The sequence below is a fragment of the Ambystoma mexicanum genome, chromosome 1p, assembly GCF_040938575.1.
Source record: "Ambystoma mexicanum isolate Mex_15411 chromosome 1p, UKY_AmexF1_1, whole genome shotgun sequence".
Taxonomy (NCBI): Eukaryota; Metazoa; Chordata; class Amphibia; order Caudata; family Ambystomatidae; genus Ambystoma; species Ambystoma mexicanum.
This window is the reverse complement of record NC_090921.1, coordinates 3,299,491-3,326,382: the sequence shown is the minus strand read 5'-3', so window position 1 is coordinate 3,326,382 and position 26,892 is coordinate 3,299,491. Positions and strand designations below refer to the sequence as shown.

General features: G+C 48.2%; 4 non-coding genes across 4 annotated transcripts; all 4 read right to left on the bottom strand.

Moving 5' to 3' along the window:
- Nucleotides 1–4,372: 4,372 nt before the first annotated feature.
- TRNAI-AAU (transfer RNA isoleucine (anticodon AAU)) lies at nt 4,373–4,446 on the bottom strand. Its single transcript has one exon. It is a non-coding gene; the product is annotated as a tRNA-Ile (tRNA).
- A 3,507-nt stretch (nt 4,447–7,953) lies between these two features.
- On the bottom strand, nt 7,954–8,027 carry TRNAI-GAU (transfer RNA isoleucine (anticodon GAU)). The gene has a single exon. It is a non-coding gene; the product is annotated as a tRNA-Ile (tRNA).
- A 3,507-nt stretch (nt 8,028–11,534) lies between these two features.
- TRNAI-GAU (transfer RNA isoleucine (anticodon GAU)) lies at nt 11,535–11,608 on the bottom strand. The gene has a single exon. It is a non-coding gene; the product is annotated as a tRNA-Ile (tRNA).
- A 13,619-nt stretch (nt 11,609–25,227) lies between these two features.
- Nucleotides 25,228–25,301, bottom strand: TRNAI-AAU (transfer RNA isoleucine (anticodon AAU)). The gene has a single exon. It is a non-coding gene; the product is annotated as a tRNA-Ile (tRNA).
- Nucleotides 25,302–26,892: the final 1,591 nt, after the last annotated feature.

Below are 26,892 nucleotides of genomic sequence, written 5' to 3'. Positions count from 1 at the left end.
TCCTGCCTGCAACATTTTCAGTTGAGTGGGTGACAGCCCTGTTATCATTTGCCAGATGCCTACTCCATTTACAGGAATTCTAATCAATTGCCTTTGCACTCACACATTTGCCGGGCATGGTTATCATTTGCACAGGTAATCAATCAGTTGCCATTCTTTGGCAATGACTGCCCAGGTCCCATAGCATTTGCCAGGATCAGAAGCTGGGCACGGCTAAGTGGGGCAGGGATGCTGCTGATAGGATATCCCAGCAGGTCCTTGTCCTATTCCAAACAATGAGACCTTGTAGAGGAAACCAAGAGGAAAGATTGGTACACAGCGATTTGATTGATGGGGGACCTGCAAAAAAGGGGGGATCCTCAGGGGGTGTCCAAAGTTTAAGTTACCCATGGCTGGCCAGAGGGGTGCTGTGCTGCGATGTTGGGCCCATCTCCTCCCCGCAGGGTGATCCGACTCCCACAATTCAGAAGCCAGAAGACTCCTGAGATGTCAGCACACTGCAAACTTGGAGTGATGTTATCAATTTGGGACTGGCGGGAAATACCTGTGCTGCCACCGCCGGCTAAGAAGAGGAGGACCACGGATAGACTGCCTTCTTGCAGTCCTTTTGCTACAGCACTAGGACATGTAGTCATTTCAGGAGCCAAAGAACTGTTTTTGGCATTAGCCAGAGGACGTCTTTGCTTATATTGTGCTATTACTCAGAATTCCACATCGGCTTATTATTTTACAGATTTCATATTCGTCCAATGAGAGTTCTTCATTCATGACGCTCCAATTTTAAAAGGAAACTTAAAAAGGTGTGGCCAGTACGGGGATCGAACCCGCGACCTTAGGGTTATTAGCACCACGCGCTAACCGGCCATTAATACTCACGGTCACAGCAACAGCTACTAGCATCCGCTGTCAGCAGAAAAATGTTCTTAGTACATACCTATTGAGCCCTTAGCGCCTACAGTCAGCACATGGGAAGGCGACTTGCAGCCCATGAGACGCGCCTGACAAGATGGAGCAGGTGACATCTAGACCATTCTTTGGCATGCACTGGATAAGAGCATTTGCACAAGATGTCGTCTTTGGGCCAGTTACAACCACTTTTGGGAAGGCTTACTGCTGCCACGGACTGCTGCCATTATAGACTCCACGCTCGAGGCTACATTATGAGGGGCAGCTGTCCTGGCCAAGCCTCAATGCCTAATGACTATAGAGTTGCTCCATATATAATACTAGTCCAATTTAGGTATTTTGCACCACAAAGTTATTTGCCACTTGGCTTACTTATGGCAACCTATTCTAAAGTCACTTCCAAGGTGACTCTAAGCAGTGCTTTAAGTGGGATTAGAAATTGAGGGGGGCTCTCGTTATGGGGCGTGGCCTAGGCATGGGTGTGCTTAGTCCACGCCCCCATCAAGAACCCCCCTCACCTAAGAGTTGGGGGCTGCTAAAAGAAGCAGAGCTGGGATGCACTGGCATTATTACCTTTAATGCGCACAGCCCCTCCTTTTAAACAAAAGAAGTGGCTAAGCGGAGCAAAGGTGTGACCCCAGAATGCCACAGCACACACCCAGCAGGCAGCCTTTTCATTCAAGGAGCCACATGCTGCAATGCTTTACCACAGGCTCCTTGAATGAAAGTGATGCCTGCTGCTGATGGCTCTGTACTCTGAAACAGGAGGAGGTCTGAACTGCCCAGCTTGCCTTTTGTTTCTGAGTAAATAGCCATCAGCCAGCGTGAGTAGCACAGGGGCTTCATGCTGGGTGATGGCTATTTACTCAGAAACAAAAGGAGGCCTGGCAGTCCAGCCCTCCTCCTGTTTCAGAGTACAGAGCCACCAGGCAGCCCGCACTGGACGGTTGCACCTGCTGCTTGCAGGTGACAGCACTTCGGTTTAGAAAAAAAGAAAAGGCAATTACTTTTTTTCTAATCCGTAGTGCTGACACCTGCACGCAGCTTGTGTAACCGTGCAGCCGCTGCACGGGCGGCCTCAGGTGTCAGCATGGCTGGTTCTAGTCGGGGGTGAGTCCCCGGCAGGGCCCCGGCTTAGGAGCCTTTTCTGGAGACTGCCGGATCTCGGCCCATGCTAGCCCCAGCCCACTTAAAGCTCTGCCTCTAAGTATCAAAGACTGATGATGCTCCTTGAAATGTCTTTTTTCCGGGAAGTCACTTCTGTCCGTGTATCTCACCAGGAACTGGATGTGTTGCCTGCAGGTTACATATAGATTGCTGTGGTAGGTGCATTAACCCACTAGGCGAGCTTATCAGGTGTCAAACCTGGGACTTGCAAGACACACATGCACACAAACACATGCTGCAAAAAACTGGACTTCCTCTGAGGCATCAGGTTGAATGTTGGTGCATGTCCCTTCCTTCATCTAGTATTACTTCCATTGGCCGATGGCAACCATTTTCCACCCCAATGTTGAGGATATTTAGTTTCACAAAGAGAGATTAATCATTGGGGGTGCGAGGCATGTAAAATCTGGCCCAGCATTAAGTCTTTGTCTTCACCCTGGGGCGTATGTTGATATGGGCAGAGATGTCTCCTGCCACTGTACCCGGGGACGTCATTTGGGGGTTGCTAGAGGTCGCATCTGCGACCTCTGAGGTCTCCCTTGCGACATCTGTGTTCTCCCTTGCAACCTCTTGAAAAAAGTTCTCTTTTTTTGTTTTTTTGGGGGGGTTTTGTAATGCAAGCTCCTAGGCTGTGGCCAGCACCATGTAGCTCTTTACTTCTGGAGTGGCTGGCTTTCTTGTTCAGGGCCGTTAAAAAAAATAAGAACAATAAGAACAGGAGTGCCAAAAGTCTAACACTTTCAGCACTGACCCTAAATAAGAAAGAATAGGAATACCAAATAATGTGTCTTTCTGGAATGCTATACAATAATTGCTAGACTCATTAAAGGTTTATTTCAGGCACACTTCAGGGGGTGAGTCACTGATTTAGTCTGTTCTTAAACGCCTCAACTCAGCCTTTCATCTTTCTGAGGTCGATAAATGAGTACCAACACATGTTGGGTGATATTGGGTGTATATTTTTACAATATAAAGCGCTTAAGCGTAAGTGCTATATAATAACACATCATTATCATTTGGTCATGGACTTCTGCTTGCATTCACAGTAATTTGGGAATATGGGCCTATACACTCTGATCTTAACAATACATATGGCGATCCATTCTTGTATGAAATGTACATCACATTATGTACATCACACTATAGTGATATTGTAACCATATTTTTCGTGGTGTACAATGCTATGTGATGCCACTTCGTGTTTCGTCAACGGGTGAAAGGTTGTGTTCCATCGCTTCCTGCGATATCACTTCAGGGTGGGGTCAAATGACATCACTTCCTGTGATGTCATCAGGGGGTCAAGGGTCGTGTGATGTCACTTCCGCTACCCCTGGCATTTTGGTGAAATGACGTCCCTTTGGGGTTGCTGCCTGTTAATGATTGTTTAAACACTCACTCTCTGCTCTCAAAGCTGTGAGATTTGTTGTGCTCTTGCTTACTCCCCATTCCAAGCCGCTTCTACCCCGCCGTACTGAGCATCGTTGCGCAGTCATGCCTCCTGCCTGCAACATTTTCAGTTGAGTGGGTGACAGCCCTGTTATCATTTGCCAGATGCCTTCTCCATTTACAGGAATTCTAATCAATTGCCTTTGCACTCACACATTTGCCGGGCATGGTTATCATTTGCACAGGTAATCAATCAGTTGCCATTCTTTGGCAATGACTGCCCAGGTCCCATAGCATTTGCCAGGATCAGAAGCTGGGCACGGCTAAGTGGGGCAGGGATGCTGCTGATAGGATATCCCAGCAGGTCCTCGACCTATTCCAAACAATGAGACCTTGTAGAGGATACCAAGAGGAAAGATTGGTACACAGCGATTTGATTGATGGGGGGCCTGCAAAAAAGGGGGGATTCTCAGGGGGTGTCCAAAGTTTAAGTTACCCATGGCGGGCCAGAGGGGTGCTGTGCTGCGATGTTGGGCCCATCTCCTCCCCGCAGGGTGATCCGACTCCCACAATTCAGAAGCCAGAAGACTCCTGAGATGTCAGCACACTGCAAACTTGGAGTGATGTTATCAATTTGGGACTGGCGGGAAATACCTGTGCTGCCACCGCCGGCTAAGAAGAGGAGGACCACGGATAGACTGCCTTCTTGCAGTCCTTTTGCTACAGCACTAGGACATGTAGTCATTTCAGGAGCCAAAGAACTGTTTTTGGCATTAGCCAGAGGACGTCTTTGCTTATATTGTGCTATTACTCAGAATTCCACATGGGCTTATTATTTTACAGATTTCATATTCGTCCAATGAGAGTTCTTCATTCATGACGCTCCAATTTTAAAAGGAAACTTAAAAAGGTGTGGCCAGTACGGGGATCGATCCCGCGACCTTGGCGTTATTAGCACCACGCTCTAACCAACTGAGCTAACCGGCCATTAATACTCACGTGCACAGCAAAAGCTACTAGCAGCTGCTGTCAGCAGAACAATGTTCTTAGTACATTTCTATTGAGCCCTTAGCGCCTGCGGTCAGCACATGGGAAGGCGACTTGCAGCCCATGAGACGCGCCTGACAAGATGGAGCAGGTGACATCTAGGCCATTCTTTGGCATGCACTGGATAAGAGCATTTGCACAAGATGTCGTCTTTGGGCTAGTTACAACCACTTTTGGGAAGGTTTACTGCTGCCACGGACTGCTGCCATTATAGACTCCACGCTCGAGGCTACATTATGAGGGGCAGCTGTCCTGGCCAAGCCTCAATGCCTAATGACTATAGAGTTGCTCCATATATAATACTAGTGCAATTTAGGTATTTTGCACCACAAAGTTATTTGCCACTTGGCTTACTTATGGCAACCTATTCTAAAGTCACTTCCAAGGTGACTCTAAGCAGTGCTTTAAGTGGGATTAGAAATTGAGGGGGGCTCTCGTTAGGGGGTGTGGCCTAGGCATGGGTGTGCTTAGTCCACGCCCCCATCAAGAGCCCCCCTCGCCTAAGAGGTGAGGGTTGCTAAAAGAAGCAGAGCTGGGGTGCACTGGCATTATTACCTTTAATGCGCCCAACCCCTCCTTTTAAACAAAAGAAGCGGCTAAGCGGAGCAAAGGTGTGACACCAGTATGCCACAGCTCACACCCAGCAGGCAGCCTTTTCATTCAAGGAGCCACATGCTGCAATGCTTTACCACAGGCTCCTTGAATGAAAGTGATGCCTGCTGCTGATGGCTCTGTACTCTGAAACAGGAGGAGGTCTGAACTGCCCAGCTCGCCTTTTGTTTCTGAGTAAATAGCCATCAGCCAGCGTGAGTAGCACAGGGGCTTCATGCTGGGTGATGGCTATTTACTCAGAAACAAAAGGAGGCCTGGCAGTCCAGCCCTCCTCCTGTTTCAGAGTACAGAGCCACCAGGCAGCCTGCACTGGACGGTTGCACCTGCTGCTTGCAGGTGACAGCACTTCGGTTTAGAAAAAAAGAAAAGGCAATTACTTTTTTTCTAAACCGTAGTGCTGACACCTGCAGGCAGCTTGTGTAACCGTGCAGCCGCTGCACGGGCAGCCTCAGGTGTCAGCATGGCTGGGGCTAGTCGGGGGTGAGTCCCCGGCAGGGCCCCGGCTTAGGAGCTTTTTCTGGAGACTGCCGGGGCTCGGCCCATGCTAGCCCCAGCCCACTTAAAGCTCTGACTCTAAGTATCAAAGACTGATGATGCTCCTTGAAATGTCTTTTTCCGGGAAGTCACTTCTGTCCTTGTATCTCACCAGGAACTGGATGTGTTGCCTGCAGGTTACATATAGATTGCTGTGGTAGGTGCATTAACCCACTAGGCGAGCTTATCAGGTTTCAAACCTGGGACTTGCAAGACACACATGCGCACAAACACATGCTGCAAAAAACGGGACTTCCTCTGAGGCATCAGGTTGAATGTTGGTGCATGTCCCTTCCTTCATCTAGTATTACTTCCATTGGCCAATGGCAACCATTTTCCACCTCAATATTGAGGATATTTAGTTTCACAAAGAGAGAATAATCATTGGAGGTGCGAGGCATGTAAAATCTGGCCCAGCATTAAGTCTTTGTCTTCACCCTGGGGCGTATATTGATATGGGCAGAGATGTCTCCTGCCACTGTACCCGGGGACGTCAGTTGGGGGTCACCAGAGGTCGCATCTGCGACCTTTGAGGTCTCCCTTGCGACATCTGTGTTCTCCCTTGCAACCTCTTGAAAAAAGTTCTCTTTTTTTGTTTTTTTGGGGGGGTTTTGTAATGCAAGCTCCTAGGCTGTGGCCAGCACCATGTAGCTCTTTACTTCTGGAGTGGCTGGCTTTCTTGTTCAGGGCCGTTAAAAAAAATAAGAAAAATAAGAACAGGAGTGCCAAAAGTCTAACACTTTCAGCACTGACCCTAAATTAGAAAGAATAGGAATACCAAATAATGTGTCTTTCTGGAATGCTATACAATCATTGCTAGACTCATTAAAGGTTTATTTCAGGCACACTTCAGGGGGTGAGTCACTGATTTAGTCTGTTCTTAAACGCCTCAACTCAGCCTTTCATCTTTCTGAGGTCGATAAATGAGTACCAACACATGTTGGGTGATATTGGGTGTATATTTTTACAATATAAAGCGCTTAAGCGTAAGTGCTATATAATAACACATCATTATCATTTGGTCATGGACTTCTGCTTGCATTCACAGTAATTTGGGAATATGGGCCTATACACTCTGATCTTAACAATACATATGGCGATCCATTCTTGTATGAAATGTACATCACATTATGTACATCACACTATAGTGATATTGTAACCATATTTTTCGTGGTGTACAATGCTATGTGATGCCACTTCGTGTTTCGTCAACGGGTGAAAGGTTGTGTTCCATCGCTTCCTGCGATATCACTTCAGGGTGGGGTCAAATGACATCACTTCCTGTGATGTCATCAGGGGGTCAAGGGTCGTGTGATGTCACTTCCGCTACCCCTGGCATTTTGGTGAAATGACGTCCCTTTGGGGTTGCTGCCTGTTAATGATTGTTTAAACACTCACTCTCTGCTCTCAAAGCTGTGAGATTTGTTGTGCTCTTGCTTACTCCCCATTCCAAGCCGCTTCTACCCCGCCGTACTGAGCATCGTTGCGCAGTCATGCCTCCTGCCTGCAACATTTTCAGTTGAGTGGGTGACAGCCCTGTTATCATTTGCCAGATGCCTTCTCCATTTACAGGAATTCTAATCAATTGCCTTTGCACTCACACATTTGCCGGGCATGGTTATCATTTGCACAGGTAATCAATCAGTTGCCATTCTTTGGCAATGACTGCCCAGGTCCCATAGCATTTGCCAGGATCAGAAGCTGGGCACGGCTAAGTGGGGCAGGGATGCTGCTGATAGGATATCCCAGCAGGTCCTCGACCTATTCCAAACAATGAGACCTTGTAGAGGATACCAAGAGGAAAGATTGGTACACAGCGATTTGATTGATGGGGGGCCTGCAAAAAAGGGGGGATTCTCAGGGGGTGTCCAAAGTTTAAGTTACCCATGGCGGGCCAGAGGGGTGCTGTGCTGCGATGTTGGGCCCATCTCCTCCCCGCAGGGTGATCCGACTCCCACAATTCAGAAGCCAGAAGACTCCTGAGATGTCAGCACACTGCAAACTTGGAGTGATGTTATCAATTTGGGACTGGCGGGAAATACCTGTGCTGCCACCGCCGGCTAAGAAGAGGAGGACCACGGATAGACTGCCTTCTTGCAGTCCTTTTGCTACAGCACTAGGACATGTAGTCATTTCAGGAGCCAAAGAACTGTTTTTGGCATTAGCCAGAGGACGTCTTTGCTTATATTGTGCTATTACTCAGAATTCCACATGGGCTTATTATTTTACAGATTTCATATTCGTCCAATGAGAGTTCTTCATTCATGACGCTCCAATTTTAAAAGGAAACTTAAAAAGGTGTGGCCAGTACGGGGATCGATCCCGCGACCTTGGCGTTATCAGCACCACGCTCTAACCAACTGAGCTAACCGGCCATTAATACTCACGTGCACAGCAAAAGCTACTAGCAGCTGCTGTCAGCAGAACAATGTTCTTAGTACATTTCTATTGAGCCCTTAGCGCCTGCGGTCAGCACATGGGAAGGCGACTTGCAGCCCATGAGACGCGCCTGACAAGATGGAGCAGGTGACATCTAGGCCATTCTTTGGCATGCACTGGATAAGAGCATTTGCACAAGATGTCGTCTTTGGGCTAGTTACAACCACTTTTGGGAAGGTTTACTGCTGCCACGGACTGCTGCCATTATAGACTCCACGCTCGAGGCTACATTATGAGGGGCAGCTGTCCTGGCCAAGCCTCAATGCCTAATGACTATAGAGTTGCTCCATATATAATACTAGTGCAATTTAGGTATTTTGCACCACAAAGTTATTTGCCACTTGGCTTACTTATGGCAACCTATTCTAAAGTCACTTCCAAGGTGACTCTAAGCAGTGCTTTAAGTGGGATTAGAAATTGAGGGGGGCTCTCGTTAGGGGGTGTGGCCTAGGCATGGGTGTGCTTAGTCCACGCCCCCATCAAGAGCCCCCCTCGCCTAAGAGGTGAGGGTTGCTAAAAGAAGCAGAGCTGGGGTGCACTGGCATTATTACCTTTAATGCGCCCAACCCCTCCTTTTAAACAAAAGAAGCGGCTAAGCGGAGCAAAGGTGTGACACCAGTATGCCACAGCTCACACCCAGCAGGCAGCCTTTTCATTCAAGGAGCCACATGCTGCAATGCTTTACCACAGGCTCCTTGAATGAAAGTGATGCCTGCTGCTGATGGCTCTGTACTCTGAAACAGGAGGAGGTCTGAACTGCCCAGCTCGCCTTTTGTTTCTGAGTAAATAGCCATCAGCCAGCGTGAGTAGCACAGGGGCTTCATGCTGGGTGATGGCTATTTACTCAGAAACAAAAGGAGGCCTGGCAGTCCAGCCCTCCTCCTGTTTCAGAGTACAGAGCCACCAGGCAGCCTGCACTGGACGGTTGCACCTGCTGCTTGCAGGTGACAGCACTTCGGTTTAGAAAAAAAGAAAAGGCAATTACTTTTTTTCTAAACCGTAGTGCTGACACCTGCAGGCAGCTTGTGTAACCGTGCAGCCGCTGCACGGGCAGCCTCAGGTGTCAGCATGGCTGGGGCTAGTCGGGGGTGAGTCCCCGGCAGGGCCCCGGCTTAGGAGCTTTTTCTGGAGACTGCCGGGGCTCGGCCCATGCTAGCCCCAGCCCACTTAAAGCTCTGACTCTAAGTATCAAAGACTGATGATGCTCCTTGAAATGTCTTTTTCCGGGAAGTCACTTCTGTCCTTGTATCTCACCAGGAACTGGATGTGTTGCCTGCAGGTTACATATAGATTGCTGTGGTAGGTGCATTAACCCACTAGGCGAGCTTATCAGGTTTCAAACCTGGGACTTGCAAGACACACATGCGCACAAACACATGCTGCAAAAAACGGGACTTCCTCTGAGGCATCAGGTTGAATGTTGGTGCATGTCCCTTCCTTCATCTAGTATTACTTCCATTGGCCAATGGCAACCATTTTCCACCTCAATATTGAGGATATTTAGTTTCACAAAGAGAGAATAATCATTGGAGGTGCGAGGCATGTAAAATCTGGCCCAGCATTAAGTCTTTGTCTTCACCCTGGGGCGTATATTGATATGGGCAGAGATGTCTCCTGCCACTGTACCCGGGGACGTCAGTTGGGGGTCACCAGAGGTCGCATCTGCGACCTTTGAGGTCTCCCTTGCGACATCTGTGTTCTCCCTTGCAACCTCTTGAAAAAAGTTCTCTTTTTTTGTTTTTTTGGGGGGGTTTTGTAATGCAAGCTCCTAGGCTGTGGCCAGCACCATGTAGCTCTTTACTTCTGGAGTGGCTGGCTTTCTTGTTCAGGGCCGTTAAAAAAAATAAGAAAAATAAGAACAGGAGTGCCAAAAGTCTAACACTTTCAGCACTGACCCTAAATTAGAAAGAATAGGAATACCAAATAATGTGTCTTTCTGGAATGCTATACAATCATTGCTAGACTCATTAAAGGTTTATTTCAGGCACACTTCAGGGGGTGAGTCACTGATTTAGTCTGTTCTTAAACGCCTCAACTCAGCCTTTCATCTTTCTGAGGTCGATAAATGAGTACCAACACATGTTGGGTGATATTGGGTGTATATTTTTACAATATAAAGCGCTTAAGCGTAAGTGCTATATAATAACACATCATTATCATTTGGTCATGGACTTCTGCTTGCATTCACAGTAATTTGGGAATATGGGCCTATACACTCTGATCTTAACAATACATATGGCGATCCATTCTTGTATGAAATGTACATCACATTATGTACATCACACTATAGTGATATTGTAACCATATTTTTCGTGGTGTACAATGCTATGTGATGCCACTTCGTGTTTCGTCAACGGGTGAAAGGTTGTGTTCCATCGCTTCCTGCGATATCACTTCAGGGTGGGGTCAAATGACATCACTTCCTGTGATGTCATCAGGGGGTCAAGGGTCGTGTGATGTCACTTCCGCTACCCCTGGCATTTTGGTGAAATGACGTCCCTTTGGGGTTGCTGCCTGTTAATGATTGTTTAAACACTCACTCTCTGCTCTCAAAGCTGTGAGATTTGTTGTGCTCTTGCTTACTCCCCATTCCAAGCCGCTTCTACCCCGCCGTACTGAGCATCGTTGCGCAGTCATGCCTCCTGCCTGCAACATTTTCAGTTGAGTGGGTGACAGCCCTGTTATCATTTGCCAGATGCCTTCTCCATTTACAGGAATTCTAATCAATTGCCTTTGCACTCACACATTTGCCGGGCATGGTTATCATTTGCACAGGTAATCAATCAGTTGCCATTCTTTGGCAATGACTGCCCAGGTCCCATAGCATTTGCCAGGATCAGAAGCTGGGCACGGCTAAGTGGGGCAGGGATGCTGCTGATAGGATATCCCAGCAGGTCCTCGACCTATTCCAAACAATGAGACCTTGTAGAGGATACCAAGAGGAAAGATTGGTACACAGCGATTTGATTGATGGGGGGCCTGCAAAAAAGGGGGGATTCTCAGGGGGTGTCCAAAGTTTAAGTTACCCATGGCGGGCCAGAGGGGTGCTGTGCTGCGATGTTGGGCCCATCTCCTCCCCGCAGGGTGATCCGACTCCCACAATTCAGAAGCCAGAAGACTCCTGAGATGTCAGCACACTGCAAACTTGGAGTGATGTTATCAATTTGGGACTGGCGGGAAATACCTGTGCTGCCACCGCCGGCTAAGAAGAGGAGGACCACGGATAGACTGCCTTCTTGCAGTCCTTTTGCTACAGCACTAGGACATGTAGTCATTTCAGGAGCCAAAGAACTGTTTTTGGCATTAGCCAGAGGACGTCTTTGCTTATATTGTGCTATTACTCAGAATTCCACATGGGCTTATTATTTTACAGATTTCATATTCGTCCAATGAGAGTTCTTCATTCATGACGCTCCAATTTTAAAAGGAAACTTAAAAAGGTGTGGCCAGTACGGGGATCGATCCCGCGACCTTGGCGTTATCAGCACCACGCTCTAACCAACTGAGCTAACCGGCCATTAATACTCACGTGCACAGCAAAAGCTACTAGCAGCTGCTGTCAGCAGAACAATGTTCTTAGTACATTTCTATTGAGCCCTTAGCGCCTGCGGTCAGCACATGGGAAGGCGACTTGCAGCCCATGAGACGCGCCTGACAAGATGGAGCAGGTGACATCTAGGCCATTCTTTGGCATGCACTGGATAAGAGCATTTGCACAAGATGTCGTCTTTGGGCTAGTTACAACCACTTTTGGGAAGGTTTACTGCTGCCACGGACTGCTGCCATTATAGACTCCACGCTCGAGGCTACATTATGAGGGGCAGCTGTCCTGGCCAAGCCTCAATGCCTAATGACTATAGAGTTGCTCCATATATAATACTAGTGCAATTTAGGTATTTTGCACCACAAAGTTATTTGCCACTTGGCTTACTTATGGCAACCTATTCTAAAGTCACTTCCAAGGTGACTCTAAGCAGTGCTTTAAGTGGGATTAGAAATTGAGGGGGGCTCTCGTTAGGGGGTGTGGCCTAGGCATGGGTGTGCTTAGTCCACGCCCCCATCAAGAGCCCCCCTCGCCTAAGAGGTGAGGGTTGCTAAAAGAAGCAGAGCTGGGGTGCACTGGCATTATTACCTTTAATGCGCCCAACCCCTCCTTTTAAACAAAAGAAGCGGCTAAGCGGAGCAAAGGTGTGACACCAGTATGCCACAGCTCACACCCAGCAGGCAGCCTTTTCATTCAAGGAGCCACATGCTGCAATGCTTTACCACAGGCTCCTTGAATGAAAGTGATGCCTGCTGCTGATGGCTCTGTACTCTGAAACAGGAGGAGGTCTGAACTGCCCAGCTCGCCTTTTGTTTCTGAGTAAATAGCCATCAGCCAGCGTGAGTAGCACAGGGGCTTCATGCTGGGTGATGGCTATTTACTCAGAAACAAAAGGAGGCCTGGCAGTCCAGCCCTCCTCCTGTTTCAGAGTACAGAGCCACCAGGCAGCCTGCACTGGACGGTTGCACCTGCTGCTTGCAGGTGACAGCACTTCGGTTTAGAAAAAAAGAAAAGGCAATTACTTTTTTTCTAAACCGTAGTGCTGACACCTGCAGGCAGCTTGTGTAACCGTGCAGCCGCTGCACGGGCAGCCTCAGGTGTCAGCATGGCTGGGGCTAGTCGGGGGTGAGTCCCCGGCAGGGCCCCGGCTTAGGAGCTTTTTCTGGAGACTGCCGGGGCTCGGCCCATGCTAGCCCCAGCCCACTTAAAGCTCTGACTCTAAGTATCAAAGACTGATGATGCTCCTTGAAATGTCTTTTTCCGGGAAGTCACTTCTGTCCTTGTATCTCACCAGGAACTGGATGTGTTGCCTGCAGGTTACATATAGATTGCTGTGGTAGGTGCATTAACCCACTAGGCGAGCTTATCAGGTTTCAAACCTGGGACTTGCAAGACACACATGCGCACAAACACATGCTGCAAAAAACGGGACTTCCTCTGAGGCATCAGGTTGAATGTTGGTGCATGTCCCTTCCTTCATCTAGTATTACTTCCATTGGCCAATGGCAACCATTTTCCACCTCAATATTGAGGATATTTAGTTTCACAAAGAGAGAATAATCATTGGAGGTGCGAGGCATGTAAAATCTGGCCCAGCATTAAGTCTTTGTCTTCACCCTGGGGCGTATATTGATATGGGCAGAGATGTCTCCTGCCACTGTACCCGGGGACGTCAGTTGGGGGTCACCAGAGGTCGCATCTGCGACCTTTGAGGTCTCCCTTGCGACATCTGTGTTCTCCCTTGCAACCTCTTGAAAAAAGTTCTCTTTTTTTGTTTTTTTGGGGGGGTTTTGTAATGCAAGCTCCTAGGCTGTGGCCAGCACCATGTAGCTCTTTACTTCTGGAGTGGCTGGCTTTCTTGTTCAGGGCCGTTAAAAAAAATAAGAAAAATAAGAACAGGAGTGCCAAAAGTCTAACACTTTCAGCACTGACCCTAAATTAGAAAGAATAGGAATACCAAATAATGTGTCTTTCTGGAATGCTATACAATCATTGCTAGACTCATTAAAGGTTTATTTCAGGCACACTTCAGGGGGTGAGTCACTGATTTAGTCTGTTCTTAAACGCCTCAACTCAGCCTTTCATCTTTCTGAGGTCGATAAATGAGTACCAACACATGTTGGGTGATATTGGGTGTATATTTTTACTATATAAAGCGCTTAAGCGTAAGTGCTATATAATAACACATCATTATCATTTGGTCATGGACTTCTGCTTGCATTCACAGTAATTTGGGAATATGGGCCTATACACTCTGATCTTAACAATACATATGGCGATCCATTCTTGTATGAAATGTACATCACATTATGTACATCACACTATAGTGATATTGTAACCATATTTTTCGTGGTGTACAGTGCTATGTGATGCCACTGCCTGTTTCGTCAACGGGTGAAAGGTTGTGTTCCATCGCTTCCTGCGATATCACTTCAGGGTGGGGTCAAATGACATCACTTCCTGTGATGTCATCAGGGGGTCAAGGGTCGTGTGATGTCACTTCCGCTACCCCTGGCATTTTGGTGAAATGACGTCCCTTTGGGGTTGCTGCCTGTTAATGATTGTTTAAACACTCACTCTCTGCTCTCAAAGCTGTGAGATTTGTTGTGCTCTTGCTTACTCCCATTCCAAGCCGCTTCTACCCCGCCGTACTGAGCATCGTTGCGCAGTCATGCCTCCTGCCTGCAACATTTTCAGTTGAGTGGGTGACAACCCTGTTATCATTTGCCAGATACCTACTCCATTTACAGGAATTCTAATCAATTGCCTTTGCACTCACACATTTGCCGGGCATGGTTATCATTTGCACAGGCAATCAATCAGTTGCCATTCTTTGGCAATGACTGCCCAGGTCCCATAGCATTTGCCAGGATCAGAAGCTGGGCACGGCTAAGTGGGGCAGGGATGCTGCTGATAGGATATCCCAGCAGGTCCTTGACCTATTCCAAACAATGAGACCTTGTAGAGGAAACCAAGAGGAAAGATTGGTACACAGCGATTTGTTTGATGGGGGGCCTGCAAAAAAGGGGGGATGCCCAGGGGGTGTCCAAAGTTTAAGTTACCCATGGCGGGCCAGAGGGGTACTGTGCTGCGATGTTGGGCCCATCTCCTCCCCGCAGGGTGATCCGACTCCCACAATTCAGAAGCCAGAAGACTCCTGAGATGTCAGCACACTGCAAAGTTGGAGTGATGTTATCAATTTGGGACTGGAGGGAAATACCTGTGCTGCCACCACAGGCTAAGAAGAGGAGGACCACGGATAGACTGCCTTCTTGCAGCCCTTTTGCTACAGCACTAGGACATGTAGTCATTTCAGGAGCCAAAGAACTGTTTTTGGCATTAGCCAGAGGAATTCTTTGCTTATATTGTGCTATTACTCAGAATTCCACATCGGCTTATTATTTTACAGATTTCATATTCGTCCAATGAGAGTTCTTCATTCATGAAGCTACAGGTGGCGTTATTAGCACCACGCTCTAACCAACTGAGCTAACCGGCCATTAATACTCACGTACAAAGCAACAGCTACTAGCAGCTGCTGTCAGCAGAACAATGTTCTTAGTACATTCCCATTGAGCCCTTAGCGCCTGCGGTCAGCACATGGGAAGGCGACTTGCAGCCCATGAGACGCGCCTGACAAGATGGAGCAGGTGACATCTAGGCCATACTTTGGCATGCACTGGATAAGAGCATTTGCACAAGATGTCGTCTTTGGGCCAGTTACAACCACTTTTGGGAAGGCTTACTGCTGCCACGGACTGCTGCCATTATAGACTCCACGCTCGAGGCTACATTATGAGGGGCAGCTGTCCTGTCCAAGCCTCAATGCCTAATGACTATAGAGTTGCTCCATATATAATACTAGTCCAATTTAGGTATTTTGCACCACAAAGTTATTTGCCACTTGGCTTACTTATGGCAACCTATTCTAAAGTCACTTCCAAGGTGACTCTAAGCAGTGCTTTAAGTGGGATTAGAAATTGAGGGGGGCTCTCGTTAGGGGGCGTGGCCTAGGCATGGGTGTGCTTAGTCCACGCCCCCATCAAGAACCCCCCTCACCTAAGAGTTGGGGGCTGCTAAAAGAAGCAGAGCTGGGATGCACTGGCATTATTACCTTTAATGCGCACAGCCCCTCCTTTTAAACAAAAGAAGCGGCTAAGCGGAGCAAAGGTGTGACCCCAGAATGCCACAGCACACACCCAGCAGGCAGCCTTTTCATTCAAGGAGCCACATGCTGCAATGCTTTACCACAGGCTCCTTGAATGAAAGTGATGCCTGCTGCTGATGGCTCTGTACTCTGAAACAGGAGGAGGTCTGAACTGCCCAGCTTGCCTTTTGTTTCTGAGTAAATAGCCATCAGCCAGCGTGAGTAGCACAGGGGCTTCATGCTGGGTGATGGCTATTTACTCAGAAACAAAAGGAGGCCTGGCAGTCCAGCCCTCCTCCTGTTTCAGAGTACAGAGCCACCAGGCAGCCCGCACTGGACGGTTGCACCTGCTGCTTGCAGGTGACAGCACTTCGGTTTAGAAAAAAAGAAAAGGCAATTACTTTTTTTCTAATCCGTAGTGCTGACACCTGCACGCAGCTTGTGTAACCGTGCAGCCGCTGCACGGGCGGCCTCAGGTGTCAGCATGGCTGGGTCTAGTCGGGGGTGAGTCCCCGGCAGGGCCCCGGCTTAGGAGCCTTTTCTGGAGACTGCCGGATCTCGGCCCATGCTAGCCCCAGCCCACTTAAAGCTCTGCCTCTAAGTATCAAAGACTGATGATGCTCCTTGAAATGCCTTTTTTCCGGGAAGTCACTTCTGTCTGTGTATCTCACCAGGAACTGGATGTGTTGCCTGCAGGTTACATATAGATTGCTGTGGTAGGTGCATTAACCCACTAGGCGAGCTTATCAGGTGTCAAACCTGGGACTTGCAAGACACACATGCACACAAACACATGCTGCAAAAAACTGGACTTCCTCTGAGGCATCCGGTTGAATGTTGGTGCATGTCCCTTCCTTCATCTAGTATTACTTCCATTGGCCGATGGCAACCATTTTCCACCCCAATGTTGAGGATATGTAGTTTCACAAAGAGAGATTAATCATTGGGGGTGCGAGGCATGTAAAATCTGGCCCAGCATTAAGTCTTTGTCTTCACCCTGGGGCGTATGTTGATATGGGCAGAGATGTCTCCTGCCACTGTACCCGGGGACGTCAGTTGGGGGTTGCTAGAGGTCGCATCTGTGTTCTCCCTTGCAACCTCTTGAAAAAAGTTCTCTTTTTTTGTTTTTTTGGGGGGGGGTTTGTAATGCAAGCTCCTAGGCTGTGGCCAGCACCATGTAGCTCTTTACTTCTGGAGTGGCTGGTTTTCATGTTCAGGGCCGTTAAAAAAAATAAGAACAATAAGAACAGGAGTGCCAAAAGTCTAACACTTTCAGCACTGACCCTAAATAAGAAAGAATAGGAATACCAAATAATGTGTCTTTCTGGAATGCTATACAATAATTGCTAGACTCATTAAAGGTTTATTTCAGGCACACTTCAGGGGGTGAGTCACTGATTTAGTCTGTTCTTAAACGCCTCAACTCAGCCTTTCATCTTTCTGAGGTCGATAAATGAGTACCAACACATGTTGGGTGATATTGGGTGTATATTTTTACAATATAAAGCGCTTAAGCGTAAGTGCTATATAATAACACATCATTATCATTTGGTCATGGACATCACTTCCTGTGATGTCATCAGGGGGTCAAGGGTCGTGTGATGTCACTTCCGCTACCCCTGGCATTTTGGTGAAATGACGTCCCTTTGGGGTTGCTGCCTGTTAATGATTGTTTAAACACTCTCTCCTCTCAAAGCTGTGAGATTTGTTGTGCTCTTGCTTACTCCCCATTCCAAGCCGCTTCTACCCCGCCGTACTGAGCATCGTTGCGCAGTCATGCCTCCTGCCTGCAACATTTTCAGTTGAGTGGGTGACAGCCCTGTTATCATTTGCCAGATGCCTACTCCATTTACAGGAATTCTAATCAATTGCCTTTGCACTCACACATTTGCCGGGCATGGTTATCATTTGCACAGGTAATCAATCAGTTGCCATTCTTTGGCAATGACTGCCCAGGTCCCATAGCATTTGCCAGGATCAGAAGCTGGGCACGGCTAAGTGGGGCAGGGATGCTGCTGATAGGATATCCCAGCAGGTCCTTGTCCTATTCCAAACAATGAGACCTTGTAGAGGAAACCAAGAGGAAAGATTGGTACACAGCGATTTGATTGATGGGGGACCTGCAAAAAAGGGGGGATCCTCAGGGGGTGTCCAAAGTTTAAGTTACCCATGGCTGGCCAGAGGGGTGCTGTGCTGCGATGTTGGGCCCATCTCCTCCCCGCAGGGTGATCCGACTCCCACAATTCAGAAGCCAGAAGACTCCTGAGATGTCAGCACACTGCAAACTTGGAGTGATGTTATCAATTTGGGACTGGCGGGAAATACCTGTGCTGCCACCGCCGGCTAAGAAGAGGAGGACCACGGATAGACTGCCTTCTTGCAGTCCTTTTGCTACAGCACTAGGACATGTAGTCATTTCAGGAGCCAAAGAACTGTTTTTGGCATTAGCCAGAGGACGTCTTTGCTTATATTGTGCTATTACTCAGAATTCCACATCGGCTTATTATTTTACAGATTTCATATTCGTCCAATGAGAGTTCTTCATTCATGACGCTCCAATTTTAAAAGGAAACTTAAAAAGGTGTGGCCAGTACGGGGATCGAACCCGCGACCTTAGGGTTATTAGCACCACGCGCTAACCGGCCATTAATACTCACGGTCACAGCAACAGCTACTAGCATCCGCTGTCAGCAGAAAAATGTTCTTAGTACATACCTATTGAGCCCTTAGCGCCTACAGTCAGCACATGGGAAGGCGACTTGCAGCCCATGAGACGCGCCTGACAAGATGGAGCAGGTGACATCTAGACCATTCTTTGGCATGCACTGGATAAGAGCATTTGCACAAGATGTCGTCTTTGGGCCAGTTACAACCACTTTTGGGAAGGCTTACTGCTGCCACGGACTGCTGCCATTATAGACTCCACGCTCGAGGCTACATTATGAGGGGCAGCTGTCCTGGCCAAGCCTCAATGCCTAATGACTATAGAGTTGCTCCATATATAATACTAGTCCAATTTAGGTATTTTGCACCACAAAGTTATTTGCCACTTGGCTTACTTATGGCAACCTATTCTAAAGTCACTTCCAAGGTGAATCTAAGCAGTGCTTTAAGTGGGATTAGAAATTGAGGGGGGCTCTCGTTATGGGGCGTGGCCTAGGCATGGGTGTGCTTAGTCCACGCCCCCATCAAGAACCCCCCTCACCTAAGAGTTGGGGGCTGCTAAAAGAAGCAGAGCTGGGATGCACTGGCATTATTACCTTTAATGCGCACAGCCCCTCCTTTTAAACAAAAGAAGTGGCTAAGCGGAGCAAAGGTGTGACCCCAGAATGCCACAGCACACACCCAGCAGGCAGCCTTTTCATTCAAGGAGCCACATGCTGCAATGCTTTACCACAGGCTCCTTGAATGAAAGTGATGCCTGCTGCTGATGGCTCTGTACTCTGAAACAGGAGGAGGTCTGAACTGCCCAGCTTGCCTTTTGTTTCTGAGTAAATAGCCATCAGCCAGCGTGAGTAGCACAGGGGCTTCATGCTGGGTGATGGCTATTTACTCAGAAACAAAAGGAGGCCTGGCAGTCCAGCCCTCCTCCTGTTTCAGAGTACAGAGCCACCAGGCAGCCCGCACTGGACGGTTGCACCTGCTGCTTGCAGGTGACAGCACTTCGGTTTAGAAAAAAAGAAAAGGCAATTACTTTTTTTCTAATCCGTAGTGCTGACACCTGCACGCAGCTTGTGTAACCGTGCAGCCGCTGCACGGGCGGCCTCAGGTGTCAGCATGGCTGGTTCTAGTCGGGGGTGAGTCCCCGGCAGGGCCCCGGCTTAGGAGCCTTTTCTGGAGACTGCCGGATCTCGGCCCATGCTAGCCCCAGCCCACTTAAAGCTCTGCCTCTAAGTATCAAAGACTGATGATGCTCCTTGAAATGTCTTTTTTCCGGGAAGTCACTTCTGTCCGTGTATCTCACCAGGAACTGGATGTGTTGCCTGCAGGTTACATATAGATTGCTGTGGTAGGTGCATTAACCCACTAGGCGAGCTTATCAGGTGTCAAACCTGGGACTTGCAAGACACACATGCACACAAACACATGCTGCAAAAAACTGGACTTCCTCTGAGGCATCCGGTTGAATGTTGGTGCATGTCCCTTCCTTCATCTAGTATTACTTCCATTGGCCGATGGCAACCATTTTCCACCCCAATGTTGAGGATATGTAGTTTCACAAAGAGAGATTAATCATTGGGGGTGCGAGGCATGTAAAATCTGGCCCAGCATTAAGTCTTTGTCTTCACCCTGGGGCGTATGTTGATATGGGCAGAGATGTCTCCTGCCACTGTACCCGGGGACGTCAGTTGGGGGTTGCTAGAGGTCGCATCTGTGTTCTCCCTTGCAACCTCTTGAAAAAAGTTCTCTTTTTTTGTTTTTTTGGGGGGGGGTTTGTAATGCAAGCTCCTAGGCTGTGGCCAGCACCATGTAGCTCTTTACTTCTGGAGTGGCTGGTTTTCATGTTCAGGGCCGTTAAAAAAAATAAGAACAATAAGAACAGGAGTGCCAAAAGTCTAACACTTTCAGCACTGACCCTAAATAAGAAAGAATAGGAATACCAAATAATGTGTCTTTCTGGAATGCTATACAATAATTGCTAGACTCATTAAAGGTTTATTTCAGGCACACTTCAGGGGGTGAGTCACTGATTTAGTCTGTTCTTAAACGCCTCAACTCAGCCTTTCATCTTTCTGAGGTCGATAAATGAGTACCAACACATGTTGGGTGATATTGGGTGTATATTTTTACAATATAAAGCGCTTAAGCGTAAGTGCTATATAATAACACATCATTATCATTTGGTCATGGACATCACTTCCTGTGATGTCATCAGGGGGTCAAGGGTCGTGTGATGTCACTTCCGCTACCCCTGGCATTTTGGTGAAATGACGTCCCTTTGGGGTTGCTGCCTGTTAATGATTGTTTAAACACTCTCTCCTCTCAAAGCTGTGAGATTTGTTGTGCTCTTGCTTACTCCCCATTCCAAGCCGCTTCTACCCCGCCGTACTGAGCATCGTTGCGCAGTCATGCCTCCTGCCTGCAACATTTTCAGTTGAGTGGGTGACAGCCCTGTTATCATTTGCCAGATGCCTACTCCATTTACAGGAATTCTAATCAATTGCCTTTGCACTCACACATTTGCCGGGCATGGTTATCATTTGCACAGGTAATCAATCAGTTGCCATTCTTTGGCAATGACTGCCCAGGTCCCATAGCATTTGCCAGGATCAGAAGCTGGGCACGGCTAAGTGGGGCAGGGATGCTGCTGATAGGATATCCCAGCAGGTCCTTGTCCTATTCCAAACAATGAGACCTTGTAGAGGAAACCAAGAGGAAAGATTGGTACACAGCGATTTGATTGATGGGGGACCTGCAAAAAAGGGGGGATCCTCAGGGGGTGTCCAAAGTTTAAGTTACCCATGGCTGGCCAGAGGGGTGCTGTGCTGCGATGTTGGGCCCATCTCCTCCCCGCAGGGTGATCCGACTCCCACAATTCAGAAGCCAGAAGACTCCTGAGATGTCAGCACACTGCAAACTTGGAGTGATGTTATCAATTTGGGACTGGCGGGAAATACCTGTGCTGCCACCGCCGGCTAAGAAGAGGAGGACCACGGATAGACTGCCTTCTTGCAGTCCTTTTGCTACAGCACTAGGACATGTAGTCATTTCAGGAGCCAAAGAACTGTTTTTGGCATTAGCCAGAGGACGTCTTTGCTTATATTGTGCTATTACTCAGAATTCCACATCGGCTTATTATTTTACAGATTTCATATTCGTCCAATGAGAGTTCTTCATTCATGACGCTCCAATTTTAAAAGGAAACTTAAAAAGGTGTGGCCAGTACGGGGATCGAACCCGCGACCTTAGGGTTATTAGCACCACGCGCTAACCGGCCATTAATACTCACGGTCACAGCAACAGCTACTAGCATCCGCTGTCAGCAGAAAAATGTTCTTAGTACATACCTATTGAGCCCTTAGCGCCTACAGTCAGCACATGGGAAGGCGACTTGCAGCCCATGAGACGCGCCTGACAAGATGGAGCAGGTGACATCTAGACCATTCTTTGGCATGCACTGGATAAGAGCATTTGCACAAGATGTCGTCTTTGGGCCAGTTACAACCACTTTTGGGAAGGCTTACTGCTGCCACGGACTGCTGCCATTATAGACTCCACGCTCGAGGCTACATTATGAGGGGCAGCTGTCCTGGCCAAGCCTCAATGCCTAATGACTATAGAGTTGCTCCATATATAATACTAGTCCAATTTAGGTATTTTGCACCACAAAGTTATTTGCCACTTGGCTTACTTATGGCAACCTATTCTAAAGTCACTTCCAAGGTGAATCTAAGCAGTGCTTTAAGTGGGATTAGAAATTGAGGGGGGCTCTCGTTATGGGGCGTGGCCTAGGCATGGGTGTGCTTAGTCCACGCCCCCATCAAGAACCCCCCTCACCTAAGAGTTGGGGGCTGCTAAAAGAAGCAGAGCTGGGATGCACTGGCATTATTACCTTTAATGCGCACAGCCCCTCCTTTTAAACAAAAGAAGTGGCTAAGCGGAGCAAAGGTGTGACCCCAGAATGCCACAGCACACACCCAGCAGGCAGCCTTTTCATTCAAGGAGCCACATGCTGCAATGCTTTACCACAGGCTCCTTGAATGAAAGTGATGCCTGCTGCTGATGGCTCTGTACTCTGAAACAGGAGGAGGTCTGAACTGCCCAGCTTGCCTTTTGTTTCTGAGTAAATAGCCATCAGCCAGCGTGAGTAGCACAGGGGCTTCATGCTGGGTGATGGCTATTTACTCAGAAACAAAAGGAGGCCTGGCAGTCCAGCCCTCCTCCTGTTTCAGAGTACAGAGCCACCAGGCAGCCCGCACTGGACGGTTGCACCTGCTGCTTGCAGGTGACAGCACTTCGGTTTAGAAAAAAAGAAAAGGCAATTACTTTTTTTCTAATCCGTAGTGCTGACACCTGCACGCAGCTTGTGTAACCGTGCAGCCGCTGCACGGGCGGCCTCAGGTGTCAGCATGGCTGGTTCTAGTCGGGGGTGAGTCCCCGGCAGGGCCCCGGCTTAGGAGCCTTTTCTGGAGACTGCCGGATCTCGGCCCATGCTAGCCCCAGCCCACTTAAAGCTCTGCCTCTAAGTATCAAAGACTGATGATGCTCCTTGAAATGTCTTTTTTCCGGGAAGTCACTTCTGTCCGTGTATCTCACCAGGAACTGGATGTGTTGCCTGCAGGTTACATATAGATTGCTGTGGTAGGTGCATTAACCCACTAGGCGAGCTTATCAGGTGTCAAACCTGGGACTTGCAAGACACACATGCACACAAACACATGCTGCAAAAAACTGGACTTCCTCTGAGGCATCAGGTTGAATGTTGGTGCATGTCCCTTCCTTCATCTAGTATTACTTCCATTGGCCGATGGCAACCATTTTCCACCCCAATGTTGAGGATATTTAGTTTCACAAAGAGAGATTAATCATTGGGGGTGCGAGGCATGTAAAATCTGGCCCAGCATTAAGTCTTTGTCTTCACCCTGGGGCGTATGTTGATATGGGCAGAGATGTCTCCTGCCACTGTACCCGGGGACGTCAGTTGGGGGTTGCTAGAGGTCGCATCTGCGACCTCTGAGGTCTCCCTTGCGACATCTGTGTTCTCCCTTGCAACCTCTTGAAAAAAGTTCTCTTTTTTTGTTTTTTTGGGGGGGTTTTGTAATGCAAGCTCCTAGGCTGTGGCCAGCACCATGTAGCTCTTTACTTCTGGAGTGGCTGGCTTTCTTGTTCAGGGCCGTTAAAAAAAATAAGAACAATAAGAACAGGAGTGCCAAAAGTCTAACACTTTCAGCACTGACCCTAAATAAGAAAGAATAGGAATACCAAATAATGTGTCTTTCTGGAATGCTATACAATAATTGCTAGACTCATTAAAGGTTTATTTCAGGCACACTTCAGGGGGTGAGTCACTGATTTAGTCTGTTCTTAAACGCCTCAACTCAGCCTTTCATCTTTCTGAGGTCGATAAATGAGTACCAACACATGTTGGGTGATATTGGGTGTATATTTTTACAATATAAAGCGCTTAAGCGTAAGTGCTATATAATAACACATCATTATCATTTGGTCATGGACTTCTGCTTGCATTCACAGTAATTTGGGAATATGGGCCTATACACTCTGATCTTAACAATACATATGGCGATCCATTCTTGTATGAAATGTACATCACATTATGTACATCACACTATAGTGATATTGTAACCATATTTTTCGTGGTGTACAATGCTATGTGATGCCACTTCGTGTTTCGTCAACGGGTGAAAGGTTGTGTTCCATCGCTTCCTGCGATATCACTTCAGGGTGGGGTCAAATGACATCACTTCCTGTGATGTCATCAGGGGGTCAAGGGTCGTGTGATGTCACTTCCGCTACCCCTGGCATTTTGGTGAAATGACGTCCCTTTGGGGTTGCTGCCTGTTAATGATTGTTTAAACACTCACTCTCTGCTCTCAAAGCTGTGAGATTTGTTGTGCTCTTGCTTACTCCCATTCCAAGCCGCTTCTACCCCGCCGTACTGAGCATCGTTGCGCAGTCATGCCTCCTGCCTGCAACATTTTCAGTTGAGTGGGTGACAGCCCTGTTATCATTTGCCAGATGCCTTCTCCATTTACAGGAATTCTAATCAATTGCCTTTGCACTCACACATTTGCCGGGCATGGTTATCATTTGCACAGGTAATCAATCAGTTGCCATTCTTTGGCAATGACTGCCCAGGTCCCATAGCATTTGCCAGGATCAGAAGCTGGGCACGGCTAAGTGGGGCAGGGATGCTGCTGATAGGATATCCCAGCAGGTCCTCGACCTATTCCAAACAATGAGACCTTGTAGAGGATACCAAGAGGAAAGATTGGTACACAGCGATTTGATTGATGGGGGGCCTGCAAAAAAGGGGGGATTCTCAGGGGGTGTCCAAAGTTTAAGTTACCCATGGCGGGCCAGAGGGGTGCTGTGCTGCGATGTTGGGCCCATCTCCTCCCCGCAGGGTGATCCGACTCCCACTATTCAGAAGCCAGAAGACTCCTGAGATGTCAGCACACTGCAAACTTGGAGTGATGTTATCAATTTGGGACTGGCGGGAAATACCTGTGCTGCCACCGCCGGCTAAGAAGAGGAGGACCACGGATAGACTGCCTTCTTGCAGTCCTTTTGCTACAGCACTAGGACATGTAGTCATTTCAGGAGCCAAAGAACTGTTTTTGGCATTAGCCAGAGGACGTCTTTGCTTATATTGTGCTATTACTCAGAATTCCACATGGGCTTATTATTTTACAGATTTCATATTCGTCCAATGAGAGTTCTTCATTCATGACGCTCCAATTTTAAAAGGAAACTTAAAAAGGTGTGGCCAGTACGGGGATCGAACCCGCGACCTTGGCGTTATTAGCACCACGCTCTAACCAACTGAGCTAACCGGCCATTAATACTCACGTGCACAGCAACAGCTACTAGCAGCTGCTGTCAGCAGAACAATGTTCTTAGTACATTTCTATTGAGCCCTTAGCGCCTGCGGTCAGCACATGGGAAGGCGACTTGCAGCCCATGAGACGCGCCTGACAAGATGGAGCAGGTGACATCTAGGCCATTCTTTGGCATGCACTGGATAAGAGCATTTGCACAAGATGTCGTCTTTGGGCTAGTTACAACCACTTTTGGGAAGGTTTACTGCTGCCACGGACTGCTGCCATTATAGACTCCACGCTCGAGGCTACATTATGAGGGGCAGCTGTCCTGGCCAAGCCTCAATGCCTAATGACTATAGAGTTGCTCCATATATAATACTAGTGCAATTTAGGTATTTTGCACCACAAAGTTATTTGCCACTTGGCTTACTTATGGCAACCTATTCTAAAGTCACTTCCAAGGTGACTCTAAGCAGTGCTTTAAGTGGGATTAGAAATTGAGGGGGGCTCTCGTTAGGGGGTGTGGCCTAGGCATGGGTGTGCTTAGTCCACGCCCCCATCAAGAGCCCCCCTCGCCTAAGAGGTGAGGGTTGCTAAAAGAAGCAGAGCTGGGGTGCACTGGCATTATTACCTTTAATGCGCCCAACCCCTCCTTTTAAACAAAAGAAGCGGCTAAGCGGAGCAAAGGTGTGACACCAGTATGCCACAGCTCACACCCAGCAGGCAGCCTTTTCATTCAAGGAGCCACATGCTGCAATGCTTTACCACAGGCTCCTTGAATGAAAGTGATGCCTGCTGCTGATGGCTCTGTACTCTGAAACAGGAGGAGGTCTGAACTGCCCAGCTCGCCTTTTGTTTCTGAGTAAATAGCCATCAGCCAGCGTGAGTAGTGCAGGGGCTTCATGCTGGGTGATGGCTATTTACTCAGAAACAAAAGGAGGCCTGGCAGTCCAGCCCTCCTCCTGTTTCAGAGTACAGAGCCACCAGGCAGCCTGCACTGGACGGTTGCACCTGCTGCTTGCAGGTGACAGCACTTCGGTTTAGAAAAAAAGAAAAGGCAATTACTTTTTTTCTAAACCGTAGTGCTGACACCTGCAGGCAGCTTGTGTAACCGTGCAGCCGCTGCACGGGCAGCCTCAGGTGTCAGCATGGCTGGGGCTAGTCGGGGGTGAGTCCCCGGCAGGGCCCCGGCTTAGGAGCTTTTTCTGGAGACTGCCGGGGCTCGGCCCATGCTAGCCCCAGCCCACTTAAAGCTCTGACTCTAAGTATCAAAGACTGATGATGCTCCTTGAAATGTCTTTTTCCGGGAAGTCACTTCTGTCCTTGTATCTCACCAGGAACTGGATGTGTTGCCTGCAGGTTACATATAGATTGCTGTGGTAGGTGCATTAACCCACTAGGCGAGCTTATCAGGTTTCAAACCTGGGACTTGCAAGACACACATGCGCACAAACACATGCTGCAAAAAACGGGACTTCCTCTGAGGCATCAGGTTGAATGTTGGTGCATGTCCCTTCCTTCATCTAGTATTACTTCCATTGGCCAATGGCAACCATTTTCCACCCCAATATTGAGGATATTTAGTTTCACAAAGAGAGAATAATCAT